The following is a 21,858-nucleotide window of genomic DNA, read 5'->3' on the forward strand; positions in this document are numbered from 1 at the left end:
GGGGGTGGGGGGGCGCAAGCAGCTACATTAGCTTATCCACCACCAAGGAGCATAGCCAAGCTGGTCTGTGGAGCAGCCTGCATAGCCCATAGCCCGTTCCAGCCTAGTGCCAGTGTTTCCCTCTCGGCATTTACATTCGGTAGCAGAAGTTATTCAGGAAACCGCTCCAACCAATGCTAATAAGGAGGCTGGAAGTGCAGAGCAAGCAGACTGCTGGTTAGTTTGCTTGCAGGGAGATGACAGTCTGGCTCTCCTCGGAGATCTAACATCTCACTTGAGAAAGATTTATTGCAGCTTCAAGCTGAAACAAGTTTCTTGATAATAAAGAGGATGTGGTGGTCTTCATCAAAGCACTGTCCTAATGATTAATAGATCTGAGCTGTATGTTCAGCGTTGTGCACACTTGAAGAAGACAGGTAGTAAACCCCTACTTCAGATTTCTCATCAATCAGTTGGATGATACTTTCCTACTTAGTTAATTTGTTATGAGCAAAACTTACTGCTTTTAGGGCCTTTAGAGGCTGTGAGTCTAGGATACTGGAGAGAAGCTTAAAATACAAATACAAGTATTGTCTTCATTGTGTTGTGATCACTTCTGTGTGATTGGCACACTGTTTTGTTTGGCTTTTAAGCAGTTTCAGAAGACACATACATGGCTGTGAGTAGCTTTACATTTCAATGCTGTGTATGTACATGCAGATGAACTTTGCAGTTTGATTTTAATTATACATCATATACACAACTATATGGAAGCTGTTATCCTTTTAAAACTGCAAATTATCAAAATAAAATTAAATAAATTGGAAAAAAATGTATATGTAGACCATGGATATATGCTTAGTAAACATTATGAATGAGTCTGTAATGTGCATGTATGTTCATATGATACATATATATATAAATTTTTCATGCCCACTGTATGACAAGGTATTTCCTCTCCTGTATATTACCAAATATTTATACTTTTCCAGTTTTCCGAAATATATATATTTTTTTACAGAGAAGTAGCTTGAATGTCTTGAGGAAAAACCGAGGTGACCTACCAGCAGACAAGTATTTCTTTAATGAATAAGCCCTTTAATTATATTCTTGTTCTGCTATGTGCTCAAGATTGTAAAATTGCTGAAGAGAAGAGTAAGTAATTGAATAGCAATTTAAGTGTGAATTTATTCAATCAATTAGATTTACAAAAGTAATTTGAGACACAGTACTGCTGTATTGGGCACACCAAGTATATAAAAATTTAAAATAGATGCTTGTAAGTGTAGCATAGTTTCTAATGGGAATTTGTCTAGGTTATAATAGTAAAAATGATTGATTCTGCATGTCATGCAAAGCTTATTCTGTAAGTTATTCTTATCCTAATAGTACCTCAGAGGTAGGCCATTTCATTTCAGATTGCTGGGGATTCTCTAGACATAATAAAAGTTTTCATAAACTGGTGAAAATTTATAGCAGCTATTCACATATTTCTGTGGGTTTTTTTTCCCCTCTAAAACAAGCAATAGCTACTAGATTAACCAGTTTGACAAAGCTAGTCATTTCTCTATGACCTGACCTTCCATATACATTGTGTTAAAGTGTTTTGTCTAATGTACTATACAATATTATAAATGGTACATTAGAAAACTAAAGCAAAATAAATTTGTGCAATTTATGTAAGCAGCCAAATGGAAGGTGCGAAAATATGCTCTTACAAGGACTTAAATAGCAAACAACTACTTTAGTTTATCTGAAAAGATAATTAAACTCTTACCATGATATTATATGCATTTTATCAGCGGGTGAGAAAAGTTACTTGATATGAAAAACCGCAGGGATTAGGTCTAAGGTGAGGAGGATGATTTCCTGCTCACATGTTACCTTGCCAAACAGTGGGGAAAGGGATGTTTGTTCAAGCTTTCTTTAGTGTGATAAATAAAATGTAATAGATGCAGACTTTATTGTCCCTTAATGAAAGCAGGACCTAATGATCCCATTTTCCCTGGCCCGCAGACTGATGTTGACAATCTCCTTCCTATTCTGCCTCCCACAAAATTTCTGTGATTGGAACAATTTTCCACAATTCCAATCCTTTGAGACTCTGCCTCACTGCTTTTTACACAGAGATCTGCAAGAGTCAGAAATACAACTTAATTCTTAGGGTTTTTTTTCTTTCCAATCTCAAACGTCCTTTGACATTTCCCTTTTCTATAATTAGGGCTTCAGTCTATTGCTATATTCCTTTTCCCCCTCACCTTACCTCCACCAACTTGCTTGGGTATTCAAGGTCCAGTCCCCTCCCCTCTGATCAGTTAGTATTTAATTTGTATATTAGCTTCTCCCCACTCATTCCCCAGATTTCTTCATTCAAGAAATCTTCAGTCTGAGTAGGAAAGTATCAACTTTGAGCTTTGTTTATTAGTATAATAATCTGTTCCTGATTACTCCGGTGTGTACAATGTCAGTGTGGAGACTACATAATAGTATCAATATCCAAATGGCTTGCAGAGCAAAACAAAGATTATTGTTTGGTAGAGAATACATACCTATTTCCTAGATATATGGTGATGTATCATAAAGATCAAAACAAAATGTAAGAATGTGTTTAAGATTATATGGACAGCTTGCTCATTTTTTTAACTACAAGTGGGGAGTTGAAAAAAATTTACTTTCAAAGCACAAAAGCAAGTAGGTGAAATTGTACTAACACTATGAGCAGTTAATTTTATTTACAGGGGGTGATCTCAGAATACTAGTATAGGAAAATCCATTTAGTATTTCTTTTTAAGGCAATAAAAGAGACGTGTTTGTAGGCTACCACTATCTGTATCAGCTTGTGTACTTTTTCTATGGCCTCTTTGGGTATTAGGCAGTTGTTTATGGGAGTAAAGTAGTCCTAAAATATTACTGCTCAATGAATGTAGAAATACCCTGAAAATCAGATTCCTGCTTATATAGGTCATATTTTATGAAGCATTAGAGAAGCTAATGAAAAAAAGGAAACTTGAACTGATTTGCTTTATTCAGATTCCTGTATATTCTGAATTTATAATGCGAAAGAAAAGTGAGAAGTAGAAAATTGAAAACTGTTATAAGTAAAGTCTACATAATTTCTAATTGTTGGTGGGGCAACCAAGAAAAAACTGATTTGACATTTCTTTGTGAACAGAGATTTATGGATACAGCCATCAGCGGCAGTTTGGGTAATGCTCTCTGTACTTGGGTAGTATTATTAGTAGCAGGTATCACTAGCACCTGGGAAGCATAGCAGTAGCATTGATTTTCATAATGCTGGTGTATAATGGTATAATAATGGTGTTCAAACTTGATTCCGCAAACTGGTAAATGAAAGGTCTGAGGAAACTAAATGCAGCTCTCCTTGCCAAAAGAAAGTGTGTGAGTTCCTTTACGATGAGATTCTAGGCTATTGGCTCTTAACGATTTTGTTATCTTCTGTTTGGACTACATCTTTTGTGGTCTGCTCATAAGAGCATTTTACTTCATAAGAGCATACCACCCCACCACACTTACAGAACTGCACACCTTAGTGATGAGGTGGTCCTGAACCATCTTGTGACTTCAAAAACCTACACCAAATATAATTCTTCCAAAGCAGTAAAATGCTGAAATGAGTGTTCAGAGGACAAAAGTAGTAATAACAATTAGGGGACAGTTTAGGATTGGAAAATTAAAATCCAAACACCATCTGCTGGTGAAGTCCTACTACATCCCAAAAGGATTTTGGCAGTAAAATTTTAACCAGAGTTCATACTTTCTTTAGAGTTTTAATAGTTTAGAGTTTAAACAATCTTAACTTTCTGTGTAATAAAGCTCTAGAAAGCATGTTTAGAAAGTAGATCATTAAAAACAGTAGTTCTTTAGAGCCTGAATTTCATTGTAGCATTCATTTTGAATACATGATATTCTGAATCAAGGCTGTACTCCCACAAGAGAAGAGGGATAGCATACTATGTAGTGTCTGAACTGAAGTTTCTGCTGTGAGAAAAGATATATGTACTTAAAAAAAAATACAGATATAATGTGGCAGCTGAGGCACTGAACTACTTGAGACATTTTTATCTTTTATGAACAATTTCTGTAACAATAAATAATGTAACAATAAGTAATTCATGCTGCTCTGCTAGAAATACTGCATATTCTTTCTTAGGTCTCACTGGTTAAATTTGTAATAGAAATAGTGTAGCTGGCAGCAGAACTAAATGCACCCAATGGGGGACGAAAAAGAAAAAAAAATAAATTTCATTGAAGATTAGCAATAATTGGCAGTTTGTTTTAATCTAGAGAGAAACAAGGATGAGAGGATGTTAAATTATAAACATCTGTAAGTAGATTGGGGTCAGGGTAGAAGGACCAATCATCACAGAAGATTACAAGAGCCAATAAAATAGCAAATAAATCTTTGCATGGAGATATAAGTTGTAAATATTTTTATACTATATATAATAGTCACATGTCTTGAATAAAGAAGGAAAGTGCCAATAAGAAGTAAGATGTAGATAAAAACCCCTTAAAAACAAAGCTTACTTAATATGGATGCAGATTCTGTATTGAAAATGCAGTGAATTAAGAACTAATTGGCACTTAGCAACTGGACATAAATTGCTGGTTGCACTTGACTATCTCCTCTGTTCTCCTTTCCCTACAGGAATTTCAGTCTTGCAAAATTGTTCTCTTTCTGCAACTGTTAAATAACAGGATCTCTTCCAGTACAATTATTAAAAAAAAAGTACTTTGCAAACCTCCTTGAGCCACTTGATAAGTTTTACAAAGTATGAACTGAAAGTTAGGCTAAATTGAACTTAATTATCAAGTAAAACTTCAGTATCTCTATGTTCTCTGTGCGGATATATTTATGTAGATAAAATGTGAGTTTACATGACAGATTTTTTTTATCTTTTTTTTTTAAAGCAGTTTTTGGTGATGGCTCACGTGCTAATATTTGTTACTGAGTAGCTCTCTTGATTTGTCATACTGGTATTTATGGAATTTTTGCTGTAGCTTTTCTAAAATCAGATGACAATGGAAAAGGAAAAAATGTAATTTTTTAATATATACAAAACTAATAATGATAAGAGACAGCTTGGCTAAAAGTTTTTCCTAAAGAGATTTTCTAATATTTTTTTGATTTTTTTTTTTTTTAAGTGTCTGAACTGTTTCTTAATGCAGTTCATGTATGCCGGTGTTCTTGGCTGAAACTGAAGTGTGAATATGATTAGGCTGAGTCCAGAGACACTGGGCTTATTTCAGTACTTGGCATGCCGCATTGTCTGCTGTTGTTATTCATTCCTAATATGCGCTTCTTTTTGACCTGTGGTTGATGTGTCTAACTCCTTTTCAAATAACAGCTTTGATTATAGCATTAGTAAATTCTGCACTTGAGTCAACTTGTTTCCGTGGAAGGCAACAGTCCCTCTGCATGCCCCCTGTTAAAGCCAGCTGGAGTGTAACAAGGCTGCCAGCACAATGCAGTCAAGCAGGACCCAGTTTTGAAAGGGTGGTTCTAGTGCAATTGTCAAGCAAAACATTATTATTTATCTGCAAACAGACTCTCTTTGAAAAATGGCGTAATTGTACTAATTGTAACTGCAGGTGATGCTCCTTTAGTTGTACAGGGCTGACATGATCAAGACATTCAAAAAAAAAAAAAAACCAAACCCAAATTTAAAAAATAAAGAAAAAAATTAAATCACATCTCTCTAAAATAGCCTTGTTAGAGGATCCAGCTTGGCCTGCTCCTATATATTCTTTTCCGTTTTACTGAAGCTGTATTACTATTATAAGTTTGCATGCTTACAGTTTTATTGCCTACTTCCAAACTCTAAAAACAATATTTGAATATCTTTTTTGTTAAAGAAAGGTATTTACATATTATAGCTTTTATCCAAAAGGAAAGCTTTGTTCCTAATCTTATCACAACAGAACTTAAACATCTTTATACAAACTAGATTTATAGATGACAGTGATTTGAGTTTGCTGTGACTTTGCCTAGACTTTATTCAGCTTTTAAGTGATAGCAGTTAAAAGCTACCAAATATTACCCAAAATAAAAGGAGAAAAGATATGGGTGGGAATAAGATCGAATGCAAAAATTCATCGTATGGCACAGTTAACACCTGGAAGGAGAGCAGGGTGGGCAAGGAAGAAGAACATGGAACATTTCTGTTGGATCAAGCAATAGATGTTGAAAATTTAAATCTCAGCAGTATAACGTCTGTGTATATCATTCAAACAAAAGCAAAACAATCCAGGTCCCAATATAGCTTGCTGTTCTAACAGCTCTTTCCCTCTCCCTGCTCCGAATCACTGTCTGGAAACTGACTATAAAAATATTTGGGGCAACTGGTTAAAGTAAGGCTGATTCCAAACCTCTGCCATTCCATTAATTTGAAGTAGTTTCTGAGTTGGCCAAAAAAGAAACCACTGTCAAAGTCCGACTCCTCTGAACCTGGAAGAAGGCCCTGCTTTCTCCTACTCCTTTCAGGTTTTATCACGTTTTGTGACAGCAAACAGATTCCTCATCTTGGAGGAGGAATGGCTCTTTGGTTAATAAATGCAGAAAGTTACCTTTGAAACTTTGAAACTCATTAAAGTCAACTTTGTGATTTGGGGAAATAATGTTTTTCCATCTATATAGTTTTTCAACTTCTTCATAGTTGACCAGCAGCCTAAGGTACAGATTCAGATTATGTTATGAGTGATATTGCAAAATGGCAGATGCCAAAAGATCTCAGATTCCACTTAATTGCAGGATAAGTTAGATTTTGGCTGTTTTCCTAGATTGTTTGTTTTCTGGAGCACTCCAGGGCAATTGCCGATTCTTACGTAAGGGATGAATTTCACCTTTTGCTTTCTGATGCTTGATGCTAGAAATTATATTTCAGCTGTGGAATGATATTTCATGACTAGTGACAGCTGTCACCTAATTTTATTATCCTTTCATCTAGTGGATGCAATTATAGCTAGAATACTTATTGCCAGTTTTCTATTTTCTGCTGTATTTTCATTTCTATCATATTTTCCATTTCCTGTTCCTATTAGAACATTAATTGTTTCTTTATAATAGATAAGCTAAAAGGTCAACTGATAACTGCAGAGCAGGGGGACAAAGGTGTACTTCCAAATAAGTATTTATTTTCAGTGCTGTAACAGCTAAGCTGTCAGTCAGGGAACAGTGGCCCATGGTGTGCAGCCCTGTAGAAGCACAGCATATCAAATTCACTCTCATAGCTGTTTGAAAAAAAAATGTGGGTTCCCATATTGTATTGTTCTTTCCTCTTTTAGAGGACTCTTCCAAGAATCATGATCATCACATGCACTTTCTGGTACCACAGAATTTTCTGACTAATGTAGAGACATTCTAGACAGAAATTAAATCTGCACTGTAACAGGAATGATAAGAGTCATGTAGGGTCAGGAGAAATAATCCAAGGGTTGATGTTTTTCAGTGACACTGTGTGAGCTTTGTACGCTAATGCCCCTATCTGCCTGTCTTCTCCCCTACAAGATACTATTGCCTACTGTAGTGCTGCTGGCTGAGAGTTGCTTTTGTCTGAATCCTTTAAGTTCAGAAACTACTGTGAAACTTCAAAATCATACCAACTTAATTATGAATTGGAGGAGTCAAATATAGGCATGCATTTCTTTTTTCTGATTCTGTTGCCAGATGGGAACCAAGAGATGAGGAAGAACATGGGGTTTGGAGATAGTAGCAACTTCTTCAAACATTACAGCTAAATGCACTGATGCTCGGCTATTAAAGCTGATTTTTGACAGCTTTTGCATTTAGATTGACTTGCATTTAAGTAGAATGTATTCACTAGCCCACTGTGTATGGATTTGCACTTACTCTGATGAAGAGTTGCACAGTTCCAAACTAAATTACTTTATTCTAGTGTATGCGTACTGCAATACAGACCTTATTGTTTTATGCCTCTGTAGTTGCTTGTCTCTCTGTCTCTCTCATGTGTGCACACACAGTCTTTTCCTTCACTCATTGCCTGACGGAGAGCCTTGTAACCCTTTCTTCTGCAGTGGAGAGTTGTAAGTGATTAATGTAAGTGTAAATAGCAGCCAAATTTTTTTGCTGGATAGATTTTTTTTTTCCCAAACAAATGTTAGCTTCACTGCAAGACTTCTTGATTTTTTACACACAGGCATCCTGCACTTCATGCTTTATCTATAATGAGATTCTTTTTCTGTTGGCTTCTCTGATAGGTAAGAAGGAGAAAAGTTCTAGGATTAATCACTTTTACCATTTCAAGTAAGTAGCTGATTTTTCCTGGCAAATGCATATTAGAAATATTAGGAGATACACAGATCTAAGACTATCATGACTGCTCAATATCTTACAACCTAACCTGATATGATTGAATCCCACACCTGTGAAGCAAAGGAAGGTAGCAAAAGGTAGTATTTTTGCAGTTACTTGGTATGCCTAGTATAGTCCACATGGCAGAGCACAAGATCTTGGCAAAATTTACAGTACTGTACTGCAAAATATGTTCTTGGTGTAATTACCAGATGGAAATTGGAGCCATATTGAAAGATCACTTCCGTTTCCTTCTTCTGTTACTTCTAATGTGGTTAGGTTTCAATATATTCGTAGGACTGAAATACTCTAGTGTGGATAAATAGTCTCATTGCATGCCAATGCTTCACTCTTTCCCTATTGCTTCTTTTATGAGTTTGACTTACAAAGTAGAGGTCGACTACTATCACCCTTAAAAAATGCCTTTTTCTTCAGCCACCCCAAAAGTAAACAGTGTGTCTTAGCTATTAATGAAATTTTGTTTATCTGGCTCGGAGTGAAGATTTTTAGAGAAGAACCTGAATAAGAAGCAAAGTGTCCTTTTATGGATGCTTTGGGGGGAACTGATAATCCTCTGAGACTGATATTTAGGTCATTAAATTCCTGTGATTCTTCAAGATCTCATAAAGTTCACAGAATCTACGTAAAATATATGTTTCATTCACTTCAAAAGTAATAACAACTATTCTCGTCTGGTCAGTATTCTTAGATCAGTTGAAATGGAATGTAAAACAGACTGATTTTTCCACAAAAACTGTCAACTATTTCAGACATATTAATGCTTGTGTTTATATCACTTAAACTAATATGCATTAGATAAATACATGCATAAGGGAGATGAAAACTTTTTTTTTTTAATTATGTGTCTCTTAACATTCAGAATTCACTGTCTGAAATTTTGTTTACAATTTTCTGCAAGCGTCTTTACTTAATCATAACTTATTACAGTAGATTCTAGTACACAGCTCTCCTGTTTTTTTACAGGCACTGCTATCTCTAAAGTGCATTCTGGTTCTGTCAGAGAATTAGACATAAATATTTGCAAGTATCTGAAGTGAATTATGACAGCTTTAAAAATCATAGATGCACTAGCCTATTTCAAGTAATTATTTTTGAACTATTTCAGGCCATTTTTACTGGCAATGCTTTACACATTGGGGGCAGCAGGGTTAACTGCTGCTAATACTAAATAGCAGTAGAGTTCTAATCTGTGTTACTAGTTAATTGAAAATTAGTGGTAAAGGTATACCTGAGGCTCTCTGAAACAGAGTAACTTTTTTTTTTTTTTTTAATACACTTTATTAGCTGAGGAAGGAGATTGTGTTGCATAATTCTTCTTCTGAAGTCTTCTGAATGTGGGCTGGTAACAGAGCAATTGGTTTCAAAGCAGGGAATGTATTTGGTAAAGCCAGTTATTACATTACACCATAATAATAATAGCTACTGAAACTGAATAGGAATATTTAAAACATTTTTCTGCCTACAAGTTCTATGCCTGCATGAATGCAAGTCGGGCTTTATATATAACTTTGGATACAAATGATAAAACTCATTTCACCTTAATTTAGCAGAATGGGCTCTTTTAGGATACAGTTCATTACATCCTGAAGTGAATGTCTCAAAATTTCAGTTATCTAACAAAGCCACGCATGCAGCATAAACATAGTGGATGAAGTATGAGGGCTCAAGGCCTAGAAATGACTAGCTCATTCTGCTTAGAGGCTCAAAACAAATTTCATTCAATTCAGTCATTGCAAATGCCATTCCGACATATTGTTGACCATTTAGGAACTACAGAAGCTGAAAATTATTTATATAATCACTAATGTGATTGTTCTCAATGCTAAGAAAAATCAACAGTAAGGTAGTAGCTGCTAATTGTAGTCCAACTTTGCAGCTTATGCAACAAATTTTGAATTTTAATTAAAGTTAAACTTAATTTTTTTTATGTTCTAAGTTGTTCAGTGCAATGAATATCTCTTCTTTTTGCTCTTATCATAGTGCGATGGTGCTGGAAGTCCAAGTACCAGGTTGAATTAAAAAAAAAAAAAAAGTTCTTGTTCCCAGAAAAATCACATTTATAGGCAGTTGGGTTTTTTGCCTGTAGAGATTTTGTGTCTTATAAAAGTTGGTTACATGCCCTACTTTTATGAACCAAAAAAAGTAAAATAAACCCTGCTGTCATTTCCCCACCTGCACTGATTTTTAAGATTTCCGACCAAATGGTAACTTTACTTTTATCACAGGGGAGATATGTTATTGTCTCAATGTTCATGTACTACTCTAGGAGTTAGCAGGGAATGATAGACTGTGCCCAGGACTGGTAGGAAAGCACAGGATGGTAGTGAAAGCTAGATAGTTCTGGAATCTTTTTGATGAAAGGACTATTCTTTTTTTGTCAATGTTGGGAACAAGAGAATAACCATGCCGTGATAAAGTGTTCAGTGAACTTTGACAAGTTACACCAGCTGTAAATATGTCTTTGTGGTCTTTTTTTGAATCCCATTCTCTTTTCCAAATAATCTCTGCTGTCGACTACATTTCAAATACAGAAATGCACTTGTTAAAAAAAAAATAGGAATTTTTTTTTTAATAAATCTTGCAGTCAAAATGCACTTTCTTTTAGAAGCCTACTTTTACAGCTTTTTTCTTTCTTCTTTTTTTTTTTTCCCCCTCATCTGTCTCTGAACATGACATAGCAAATTTGGCCAGATATAGGTTTTTTATTAAAAATAAATAAATAAATAAATGTTCCAGTTCTGTGCAACATTTTTTTTTTATATATACTGGAAAGTGTTATAATGCTTTTTTTCCCAGCAGTGATGAGATTTCTTGGCATAGCTATAGATAAGGTCTTGGGGTCTCAGTTGTATTTTTTCTGTTCTTATTTAAAAGGAGCTCCAAAATCTGCAGCATGCTTACACCGAACTAAAAAAGGAGTGTCAAGAAAAAGTAACGGAACTGGTGCATGAAAACAAAAAAGTAGAACAGCATGAAACTGAAGTTAAAATATTGAGAATTTGTGTTGAAGACTTAGAAAGGGAGCTGAACCAGTCAGAAGATGAGGTAGGTGAAATTTGAAGTGACTAGTATAATATTTTGTCAGAAGCAATTGACTTGCATATCAAAAAGTACTACTATTAACACTGCAAAATGATATATGCATTGTAATGATGGATTAAGAATTATATTCTGAATTTAGACTAGGATCAGTTAATCCACTGTAGATACAGTGTTCATTCTTAAAGTATATCCAAATATCTTCCTCAGTCCCTCCCTCCCTTTATCTCCCCCCCTTGCTCTGTGTATGTATTTATATACACACATTCTTACCTACCTCTTTGTGTGTGTGCATGTATGTATATATATAAATATACATATATACCCACACACATTTCCAAATTTTTTATTATGTTTTTTAAAATGTCAGTGCGACCATGACAGGATAATTTTCAAAATACCATATTGTGTGATAGTAAAGGAGTGATATATATTTTAAAAAGTGAATGACTTAGTTTTGACACTATTAATATAGATTATAAGAAGCTGATTATTGCTCAGTTCCCAGAATGATTTACTTTGAAGGGGACTGAAGGAATTATAAATTGAAATTGCTAATGAGGTGTGAGTTAACTAAAGTTTTGTATCTAGAAAATGGTACTGGACAGAAGCAACAGACTTTTTTTAATTAACTGTAATTGTAAATCATTTTTAGCAGTTTGTCTAAATTCAGGTTTAAGATCGTCATCAATGATTAATGTTATGTTTGTTTCAAAAGAGGCATTATGAGATTTGTCTTTTTCATTTAAAACTGTATATGAATGCGTGTGTGTTCTTCCATCTACTCTATCTTCTTTGAAAATAGTCTGGCATCAAAAATGCTTTCTCACGAGTCTCAGACTGAAGGGCTTTTTCTGACTAAAATTTTCTTAGTTAGTTCATGAAAATAGCTGTCCTTCCCATTTTCTGTAAAATATCTGAACTTACATTATCACACCTCATTCTGAGGATCACTCTTCCTCTAGAGATGCATGAACAACATATATTCCTCCTCCCCTTCTGAATGCATGGAAAGGGGTAGACACTAATCACTAGCCACACTTTAAAACCTATTAAAAGTAAAAACCCTTCTGTAGTCCTAGCCTTTTGATCTAGTAATATAGTGTAGAGATGACCTCTTCCTAACATTCACCGTTGAGATTTCTTTGTTGTATAGAAGTGTATAATGATAAACATTTTCATATCAGGCAACCGATATGACCTCTGTAAAATAACACAATGTGTAAAAGCTCAATTGCAGGGGAAGCGAGAGGGGGCTGAAAAAGTAGTTCTTGGCTCACCATGGAGAATAAGCACCTTTTTTCCTTGAGCTTTTGTCAGAAAGCTTTTCATGTGTGGCTGACTTCCTGTGAGTGAAGCACACCCAAAGAGGAGAGCCAAGCAAACAGATCTCAAAGAAAAGATAGGATTGGTAGGAAAGTACAGGATGGCAGTGAGAGATACTTTCTTTTTTTAATTTGAATTCTTAGTGTAAATATTTTCTTGTTTAAAAGCTTAAATTCCCCTTCACTGTAGCTGGAATAACTGGAATTTGTGTCATAGCTTGCTTGTTTACCATCTCCCATACTCTTGATCTGAACCTCGCCTCTGCCTTAACAGGAGAGCAAGAGCTCTCTGGTAAATTCGCTGCACACTTTCAACTGCTAGCAACTTTACCTGTCACACACTACAAGTTATACAAAAATCTTGGTAGCAAAGCAAGAATCACTAACATTCCAGATAAAGACAGCAGGGTTATCTTTCCAGAGAGAAGACACTGACTGCCTAATAGATCAGGAATACAGACAGGAGGTTTTCTACAAAATCGGCTTTTTTTTTTTTTTTTTCCTCAGAACCATATGTCCCTATACTTTTTATCAGTAATGGCTGAAAAAACAATAACAACCATAAAATGCAACTACAGCAGTGTCCCTTTCTTACCTGAAAATTCTGTTTCTGCAGCACTTTCACAACATCTGTTTGGTGTTTTTTCTTTCTGTGATTTGAACCACCATAGAAGCCTCACAGAAGCTTCATCTTCAAAATCAGCTTTCATTTCTTAAGAAACATAGTTTAGCTTTATAAAAAGTGTAATATATTATATCTTTCATATGTACTGAGCAAGAAACTTCAAATCAAAATTATGAAAAAAGACAAGATCCTATTAATTTATATGGATCACCTATTTAAAATAAAAACAGCCATGTTGAATAATCTGAGAATTGTTATATGTGGGGGATTTCTTTTTGTTTTTATACAGTCATCTCCTCGCTAGCATAACTGCATTTTGCTGAAGCACTTTATTACTGAACTCCTCCTTATTTGCTGTGTGTTAAACTAAATAAGTAACAATATAGTTTTTAAAGGAGGGATAATATACAACAGACAAACCCAGAAAATAAAAACAAAAACATATTTTAAAACAAAATTAATCATGTTGGGACAAGATGAAAATTTTCACTCCTGGTCACGATGCTACCCACACAATCATTGTGAGTTGACATGTCAGCTGCTTACTTATAATAAAGTTAATCAGTTCAGTTTTTGCCAGGCAGGCACAACATCAAGCCCATCCCGATTAAAGTCCAGTGTTTACAAACTGAAGTACAGGAAATTCCATTTAAATGTAAGAAGAAACTTTTTCTGTGAGGGTGATTACACACTGGAGCAGGTTGCCCAGAGAGGTTGTGGAGTCTCCATCCTTGGAGATATTCAAAACCCGGCTGGGCATGGTCCTGGGCAACCTGCTCTGGCTGACCCTGCTGGAGCAGGGGTTGAACCAGATGATCTCCAGCCTCCCCTGCCAACCCCAACCCTTCTGTGATTCTAAAATTAATCGGCACACCTGCTGGAAGTGTCAGCAAAAGGATTATGTAAGGAATTTCTACAAAACCACTTAACTTTCTTTACTACAGTATGCAAGTTTGGGTACTGTAGGGGGATTTTATACAACTACAACTCATCTTGAACCTTTTTTGTTGAGTGAACAGCAGATTTCAAGTTCCATAGTGGAACTGGAGTGGAGTGGTTATTTCCTGATACTTAGTAACTCAGTCTTCTCCTGATCATCTTTCTGGGGTGAGAAGTGGGACAAAGGACAAATGCCTCCAGTAGCAGAGTAATACGGTACTTTATTGCTTTACAAAAAGTCTTGTCTGAGAGACAGTGAGAGAGTGCGTGCTTGTATTTTTAGAGAAATTATCAAATTTATACTTATGTTCTCTTCCCTTAATGCAGCAGCTTATCAGTGATTTAACAAAAGTATGAAGATCCTCTTTTTAGCTTAAACCTGAGTGGTAGGAATAAATGGAAAAGACTAGATGCTAATATAGTCTTCTTCAGATATTGGTTAACTACAGTATGTTCAATGTTAATATACATTGCACGAAAAAGTTGTGATTGTGACACTACAAGTAATATGTCTTTAACACACCACAGTAGTAGTTTGTTGTTTTCTCTGTTCCTTTGCCAGGAAATTATCTCGTGTGTTCAGGTGAAATGGGAAATCTGATTATTTTTATTCTGAAACCCACAGGAAGATGGAAAGTTCTCAGTCTTTCTGACTTTACTCTTTTTTTACTTTATGACATGATTCATATTAATTTTCACTGGCACTCTTAGGAGTTCATTTATACAGCTGTAGCCTAACCTAGCAGATTTTGAAGGGATATTTAAATACATGATAGACACACAGTTAATACTCAATCTGATTTATGCAGATTAATGCAGCAATCTGAGGTCCTATCAGATTTTCTCATTATTTTATGTACTGTTTAGGACATGAGTTATTGAACTGATCATGGTTTTTCTGGGGTAAGAGGGATTCCAGAGGTTATCGTCAGTGAGCTGATTATAAACTCCTCTCTCCCATTTCAAGGATGAAGCAGTTCATTTTCTTTAGATTTGTTGTACTTAAGTGAAGTAAATATGCAGTAACAGTATGTAGCACGTAAGTTTTGTCTGTGAAATTATGTGCATGTACAGCGCTAGATATTGCTGGAAATAGTAATATTGCCTTTTTTCTGATAAAATATCTATGGGCAAAGCTCGTGATTATAATATCTTCCTGTACAATGGAGCTTGTTTTTCCTTCTTCCTATGGTTATAAGTGTTTAGCTTCTAATCATGTGATGAAATAGATGACAATTACATAAGGAGCTGTAGATGACCTTCTTGATGATGTTTTTAGGAGAACTGTATTTTTCTCAGCAGAGATGAGAAACATGCTCCTTTTAAGGTTTAGATCAAATATTTCCTTTATGAAAATATACCTGTGCAGCAAGAGCCCATGCTGAACAAGATGTAAGAAATAGCAATTATTTACAAACAGCATGTGTAGCCCCAAAACATTATACAAAGCCAGTTAGAAATGAAGGAAGTTTTTATGCAGAAAACTATTTGATTCTGTCAAGAAAATAAAATCTGCCTGTTTTGTCCACAGTTCTGTTTTATAACACTGCAGGGGTGTTGCAGGCTACTGCTTCATTAGTTCATTTTCTTCTACTGGTCTGAGTTCTCATTTGGTCTCTGCTCTCTATGACGCCTTGTGGTCTCTCCTCTTAATGAGTAAATAATAGGGACATGTTATTTATGTAATTATTTTAGAAATTATCATAGCTCCACCATTTTTTGTGTGTTAAATATTTTGTGGATGATTTTACTTAAACAAAAAATTTAAGAATGAAATGTCAAAGGTAATGTTCATCCTGTCATAAGTATTTTCTGACAGTAATATGCAGGTAAGGATGCAGGAAGACCTGTGTTTGACTGGAGTTGCTGAACAGATATAAATCCTTCAATGATAGGAAGTACTCTTAAACATCATCTTTAGTGAGTTTAATCTCACTAAAGATCAGGACTTTTTACACTGAATTTGAAAACTGTCAGATGGGATGGTAGGAAAAAGCAAAGAAAGAAGTATACCGCAAGGAAAGTGGATAAGAACTAAAAGGCAGAGAGACAAGAACAATAAATCTATGGGTGGAAAATAAGATATGCTAAGATCTGGTTTTAGGGATACTAGATGTCTTCAGTATCCTGTACTGCACATGGCTGACAGTGAGGAAGTCCTAGTTTCTCTTCATAATCTTATATATGTATTCCAGAACAATAAACATAAAATAGCTGGGAAGAGCATCCATTAATAATGTTTGTCTCCAGTCCAAAGAGTAGTGGTGGAGTTTCCCACAACAGTCATGGTAAGACAGGCAGTAGTCTTCTACTTCTGTCATTCACTTCTTGGAATTAGTCTATTCCTGAAAACATAAGTCTATAAAGTGGAATTTTCTTTTCATATTTGAGATTTGACATTTTTAAACACAGTATCTTCAGTATGACCTGAAAATATGCGATCAACTGTAGTTTGTACTTTCCAAAATTCAACTATTTGATTTGGATATGCAGATTAAGAGTTTACACACACTTTGCAAATGGATTATCTAAAACTTCAGAAGTAAGCTGATTTTTGTCATAATTTACTTCATGAGTACACATATGAGTCAAAAGTTTCAGGAGAAAATACATTTTAAAATGGAGACATTTGTCTTGCGTATGTAACTAAAAAAGGTAACTGCTAATTTATAAAGTCAGACTGTTAGCATCATAAACGAATGATCAGAGTAAAAGTATCTCAGTGTTCATTTTTAATATTAGCACACGGGGAACTTTAGTGTTTTAGTACAAAACCCAAAATAAATTTATATGAATTCCAGTAAAACTGCTCTTTTATTTTACCTCTCCTGTGGGTATAACTGAAATGAACTCACTGAGCAATTTCACTGTCAATAACAGTTTGGTATTAAACAGAGTATATTTAAGATTCCTGGAAGAGCCTAGAACAAAAACCTAACAGGAAAAAAAATAGTAGAGAAATAAACTTCACAAATTAGCAAATGTAAAATATTTTCCTGAAAGTAACATAGTTAAAACACTTGTACATAATTCAGTTAGGATTTAACAAGTTCCCTGTCTTTCTTTCCCATTGGCTGGATAGTAACATAATTTTTGATTATTGTTTTCCTTTGGGAAAGATACGGAAAGAGAAAGAAAGGTATTTCTGACTGAGGTGAGTCCTTCATTATGCTCTGTATGACCAAAAGTAGGAAAGGTCCAGTTGTGAGAGAGACAATGGTCCTGTGATTAAGACAAATTATTATATAAATCCCCCTGTGCTCCTTTCTTAAAAAGAAAAAAGTAATTAACACCTACTTCTAATAAACCAGAAGTATAGCTCCTTCTTTACGCGTAGCTAATCTTCTATAAAAGAGACAGTAGGTGGGGGTGAGCAAGTCTTGGTGTAGTTTTACTACCCAAAGTAATGAATTTAATCACCTTATTTTTGATACATGAGATAAAATGGATTATTTCAGTCATTAAAAAATGGGTATTGGCACAGTAACACATGCATTCAGAAGTTCATTGAAGAGCAATGGAAATTTGTAGCTACTGGAATGTATTTTACATACCTTAAAAATAAAAAATTCTATATTTCTTCATCAGCAAAAAGTTTTTCTCTCCTACTGTTATGAAATCCGTGTTGGTTTTTTTTTGTTTGTTTGTTTTTCCTCCAGTAATGTCATCTGAAATGTCTGTCAGACATTGTTCTAAGAAGTCCTTTGGTATTACTACAGTGCTTGTACTCTGTGAGCCTCCTTGAAAATAAAATGCTTAATTCCAAGAAATTTAGTCATTTCAGAAGGGAAACAGCTACTAAGCTACTGCTCAAGGGGATGGGGGGCTGGACTGGATGATAGTGCTGCCCTTTACGGCCTTGCGTTCTGCTTCATCTCTTCCTTTATTCTTGTACGAAATGGTACTTGTCCCTTTGATAAAGAATGGGCTAGGCTGTCATTCAGGGTGGTTCAGAGCATGATCTCCAGTGCTGACAGGTGTGTCTTCATTGTTAGCTCTGTTTTTTTGATGATCGGCTGCAGGAAAGGGAGGAATTACACCTTTAATAATAATTGTATTTTTCAAAGACTTCTGCAGAATGTGGTAAGATGTACCTGGAGGGATTATGTGCAGAAATCTCTTCCAGCATTACAAGAGACATAGACGTCCAGGGAATCATATTTTCTGCTTCTCTTTGCTGATAGCCTACTTATATCTGAGGAATTAAATACTCAGTTTAACAGAAGAATTTCGACTTGTAAAGGTTATTTTGTTGAAAATCCATATTGGAATCTACAGGACTCCATGTTGATGACTGACCTGAGGAAATTCTGAAGTAATTCAAATATTTACTTTCAACAATAGCAGAGACTGTTTAAGCTGTTAAAGATTTGTTCTTGTTTTTGTTTAATTCTCTAAACTACATTTTTGCTTTTGGGAAAAGCTTGCAACTCTGTTTCAAAGCATGCGGATTACCCCAGGGAAAAAAGCTGGAAAAAAAAAAAAGAAGAAAGAAAGCTTTTGAAAAATGTGTCCCTCCTTCTTCAACAGTTCTTGAAATGTCTTATATTCAGACTTATCTCAAAGTGAACTTTTCCTATAAATAGAGTTGCTCATTTTCATTAATTGTTACAATATTTTTACCCTTAGCTCTTCAACTGTATAAAAAAATCACCATATGTTGGCTTTGTATTATGGTTAACTTTCATTTAAACATAGTAACCAAGTCTGTGCTTTTACTAACAGCTATAGCAGAGGCCTGTATAGCAGGTATGATGCGACACTCAAAAGCTTACTCTTAGCCTTGAGATATCTATGTGAATCTTTGGAAGAATTTCCTGTAAGTATAGCCAGCTAAGACATACACTCAAAAGAAAGGCTTTTCAAAGATAGCTGGCTTTGTGGACAGTTTTCTGCCTCATCGCTGTTTAAATCATGTGCTTATTACTTTGATTTTTCAAGACGAAATGTGGCACAGACAGTATATACAGGGATTTCTTTTTGCCCATTAAAATTATCCTTGGGAGCTTGCTCAGCACATATATGACATGCTCAAGGATAAAGTTCAAGTACTGGTATGAACTGATTTGAAATCTATCCAGGAGATAGGCAGCAACAGATTTAACCTGCAGAGGTAAGGGAGAGTCTTTTAAAACTTATTTTTAACTCAGTTAAAAATCCTTTCCTTTTTGTTTTTCTGAAGCAAATTATAAGGCTCACAGATTTCAGCTTTAAAGAGCAAAAACTTTCAATGTTTCTCTGATCTTTTTTATCAGTGAATTTGCATACTAAATTTGGTTTTGAAAGTATTTTTCTCTCACTGATGGGATGAAGATGGGTGTAGCCATTCTTCTGAAATGAGATTGCAATTCCATTTGGTTAAGGAGAATTTCCTGACTTTGCTCTGGAACTGATGAAAGTCACCTGCAGCTAAGAGAATCAGCACTCTTTTTTTCCACTCTTTTTTATTTCTACTTTTATTGTTTTTGTTTCTTTCCATCTTTTTGTATTGTTGAGACTGTAGCTTGACAAAATTGTAGTTGTACTTTTGTTTGATAAGAATATTTAGTTATAGCATAATTACCAAGTCCTTAGAAGAGCTTGCAAATTGACTTGATTTTGACACTTCTGTCTTCTGTGGTGAACATCTGTGGAATGACTAGCCATATCTGGTCAGTCTTCTGTCATGAAATCTGGGCTCAATGTTTTCATGTTCTTCTAGGGACATATTCAGTCTGGGTTCTGAATAGTGTTCAGGAGGTTCGCTCAATCTGATAAACTTAGACAACCCTGGAATGCAGGCTGTAAAATACTGTGTCCATTTTTTACTTTAGTTCCTACTTCCTCTAATGAATGTATGCTCTTTCCTGGAGTATCACTTAAGGTATCATTCTCACGATGTTTTAAGAATTAAGCCACAACATTTATGTGTTCAGCAGGCAAAAGTGTGAAAACTGTTGTACAGCATTTTGGGATAAAACGTGGCTTTACTTGAAAAGGTACAGCATAAGAAAGTACAAAAAGTACAGAGCAATATATATGTAAACAATCAATTTAATCCTAGTTCTTTCCTTTCAGAATCTGTTTTGTGTGGGTTGTCTGAGTGCAGGCTGGTATTTCATGGTTTGTCATCTCTCACTTTGGCTTGTTCTACAGCTAAGCACTGCCTGTCCTGCTACATCAGGCAGTGTTTGATTGGGAGTATTTTCACGCATCTTTCTTTTAGAAACTACATATAATATTGTGTTTTGTGCTTTTAGTAGTAGCCTGCAGGTGATAATATAAATTATTAATTCATCAGACATAGTGTCATATATCAGATAATTTTCTTACCAAAATTGCTTGTAGATTAAAAAAAAAGAGGTTCGTGAATGGTAGATTACTGTTATTTTTCCATCCCCCTTCAATGCCTCCATTTGAAGATGATTTCCCTCCTTCCTATTATAAGATGGCAGGGTACTGCTACTAGCAGGGTAAGCAGATAGCATAAATTACACTGTATTTAACTTCAGTTAAGAATTATTTATCTTAAGAAACAGTAAACATGGCAAAAATATATAATCAGATTAGTTTGTATTTGTGCAAGTAGAATAAAACCAGTTTTTCTCTATTTCACTTAAACAAGTGAAAAAATTATGAAAAACTACATTTGGAAGTTAACTTCCAATGAACTCACTTTTTTATCTCCAGCTAGCCAAAGCCTCATGCTTCCAAGAATCCTTCCAAGACATGCATCCAATAGCTTCTTACAAGAACTTTTTTACCTGAGCAGAAGGAAATGGTTCTGCTTGGACTCTTTCACTTCTGAGCATACAACATTTCTGATCAAATGCTGTCAGCCTAAGTGGTGCTATGGAGTAGTAGTCAAATCCTCTTGACTCAGTCAGCCTCTCCCATCAATGATATACCATGTTTTATGTTCTGCAGTCGGCACTTAGTCTGCAGACCACTTTATTTTTTGAAAGAGAGGATAAAATATGTGTGAATCAGGTAAGTTTTTTTCTACCACCTGCATTTCATATCAGTAACTTGAACATGTTGATAAGGGGTATCTGTTTACAGCTAGAAGGTTGTTACCTGAAAAATGTCTGGTTTTGATGGTGGTTCCATGATCTGACTTAGGTCTTAGATTATTTGAGACTGAAAATAGACTGAGGAAAAAGCTCCTTAGAAATCTCAAAAACGTCCCTCCCTAACTATGTGACAATAAACATTCTTTCTCTGTACTCAGAGTAGTCCCTGGGGAAATGTGCCACTAACTGAGCTAATAAAGCTGTGCAAAACACTTTTTTCTTTTTTCTTTTTTTTTTTTCTTTTTTCTTGCGCAAAGGGTGAGCTTTAAGGTAAACTATGTCTGCTAGAACCAGGGCCAGAACATCAAACAGCTACTCTGTTTTGCAGACTCCTTTGAGTATTTCACAAGCCAGGAAAACATCAGGCAATACAAAGCAAAACTGTGTATTTAAATTCATAGAGTAAAACAGAAAAAGGAGGTGCACTACAAAGACATGACAGTTCTGAAGCTTTATTTTGTGAATATAATGTACCTCTTAAATTAGCTTCTCAGCTAAATTCTTACGTCCTCTGAAGGGCAAAGTAGAAAGAGTGAGAGAAGTTGC

The sequence above is a fragment of the Apteryx rowi genome, unplaced genomic scaffold (assembly GCF_003343035.1).
Source record: "Apteryx rowi isolate R43461 unplaced genomic scaffold, aptRow1 scaffold_754, whole genome shotgun sequence".
Taxonomy (NCBI): Eukaryota; Metazoa; Chordata; class Aves; order Apterygiformes; family Apterygidae; genus Apteryx; species Apteryx rowi.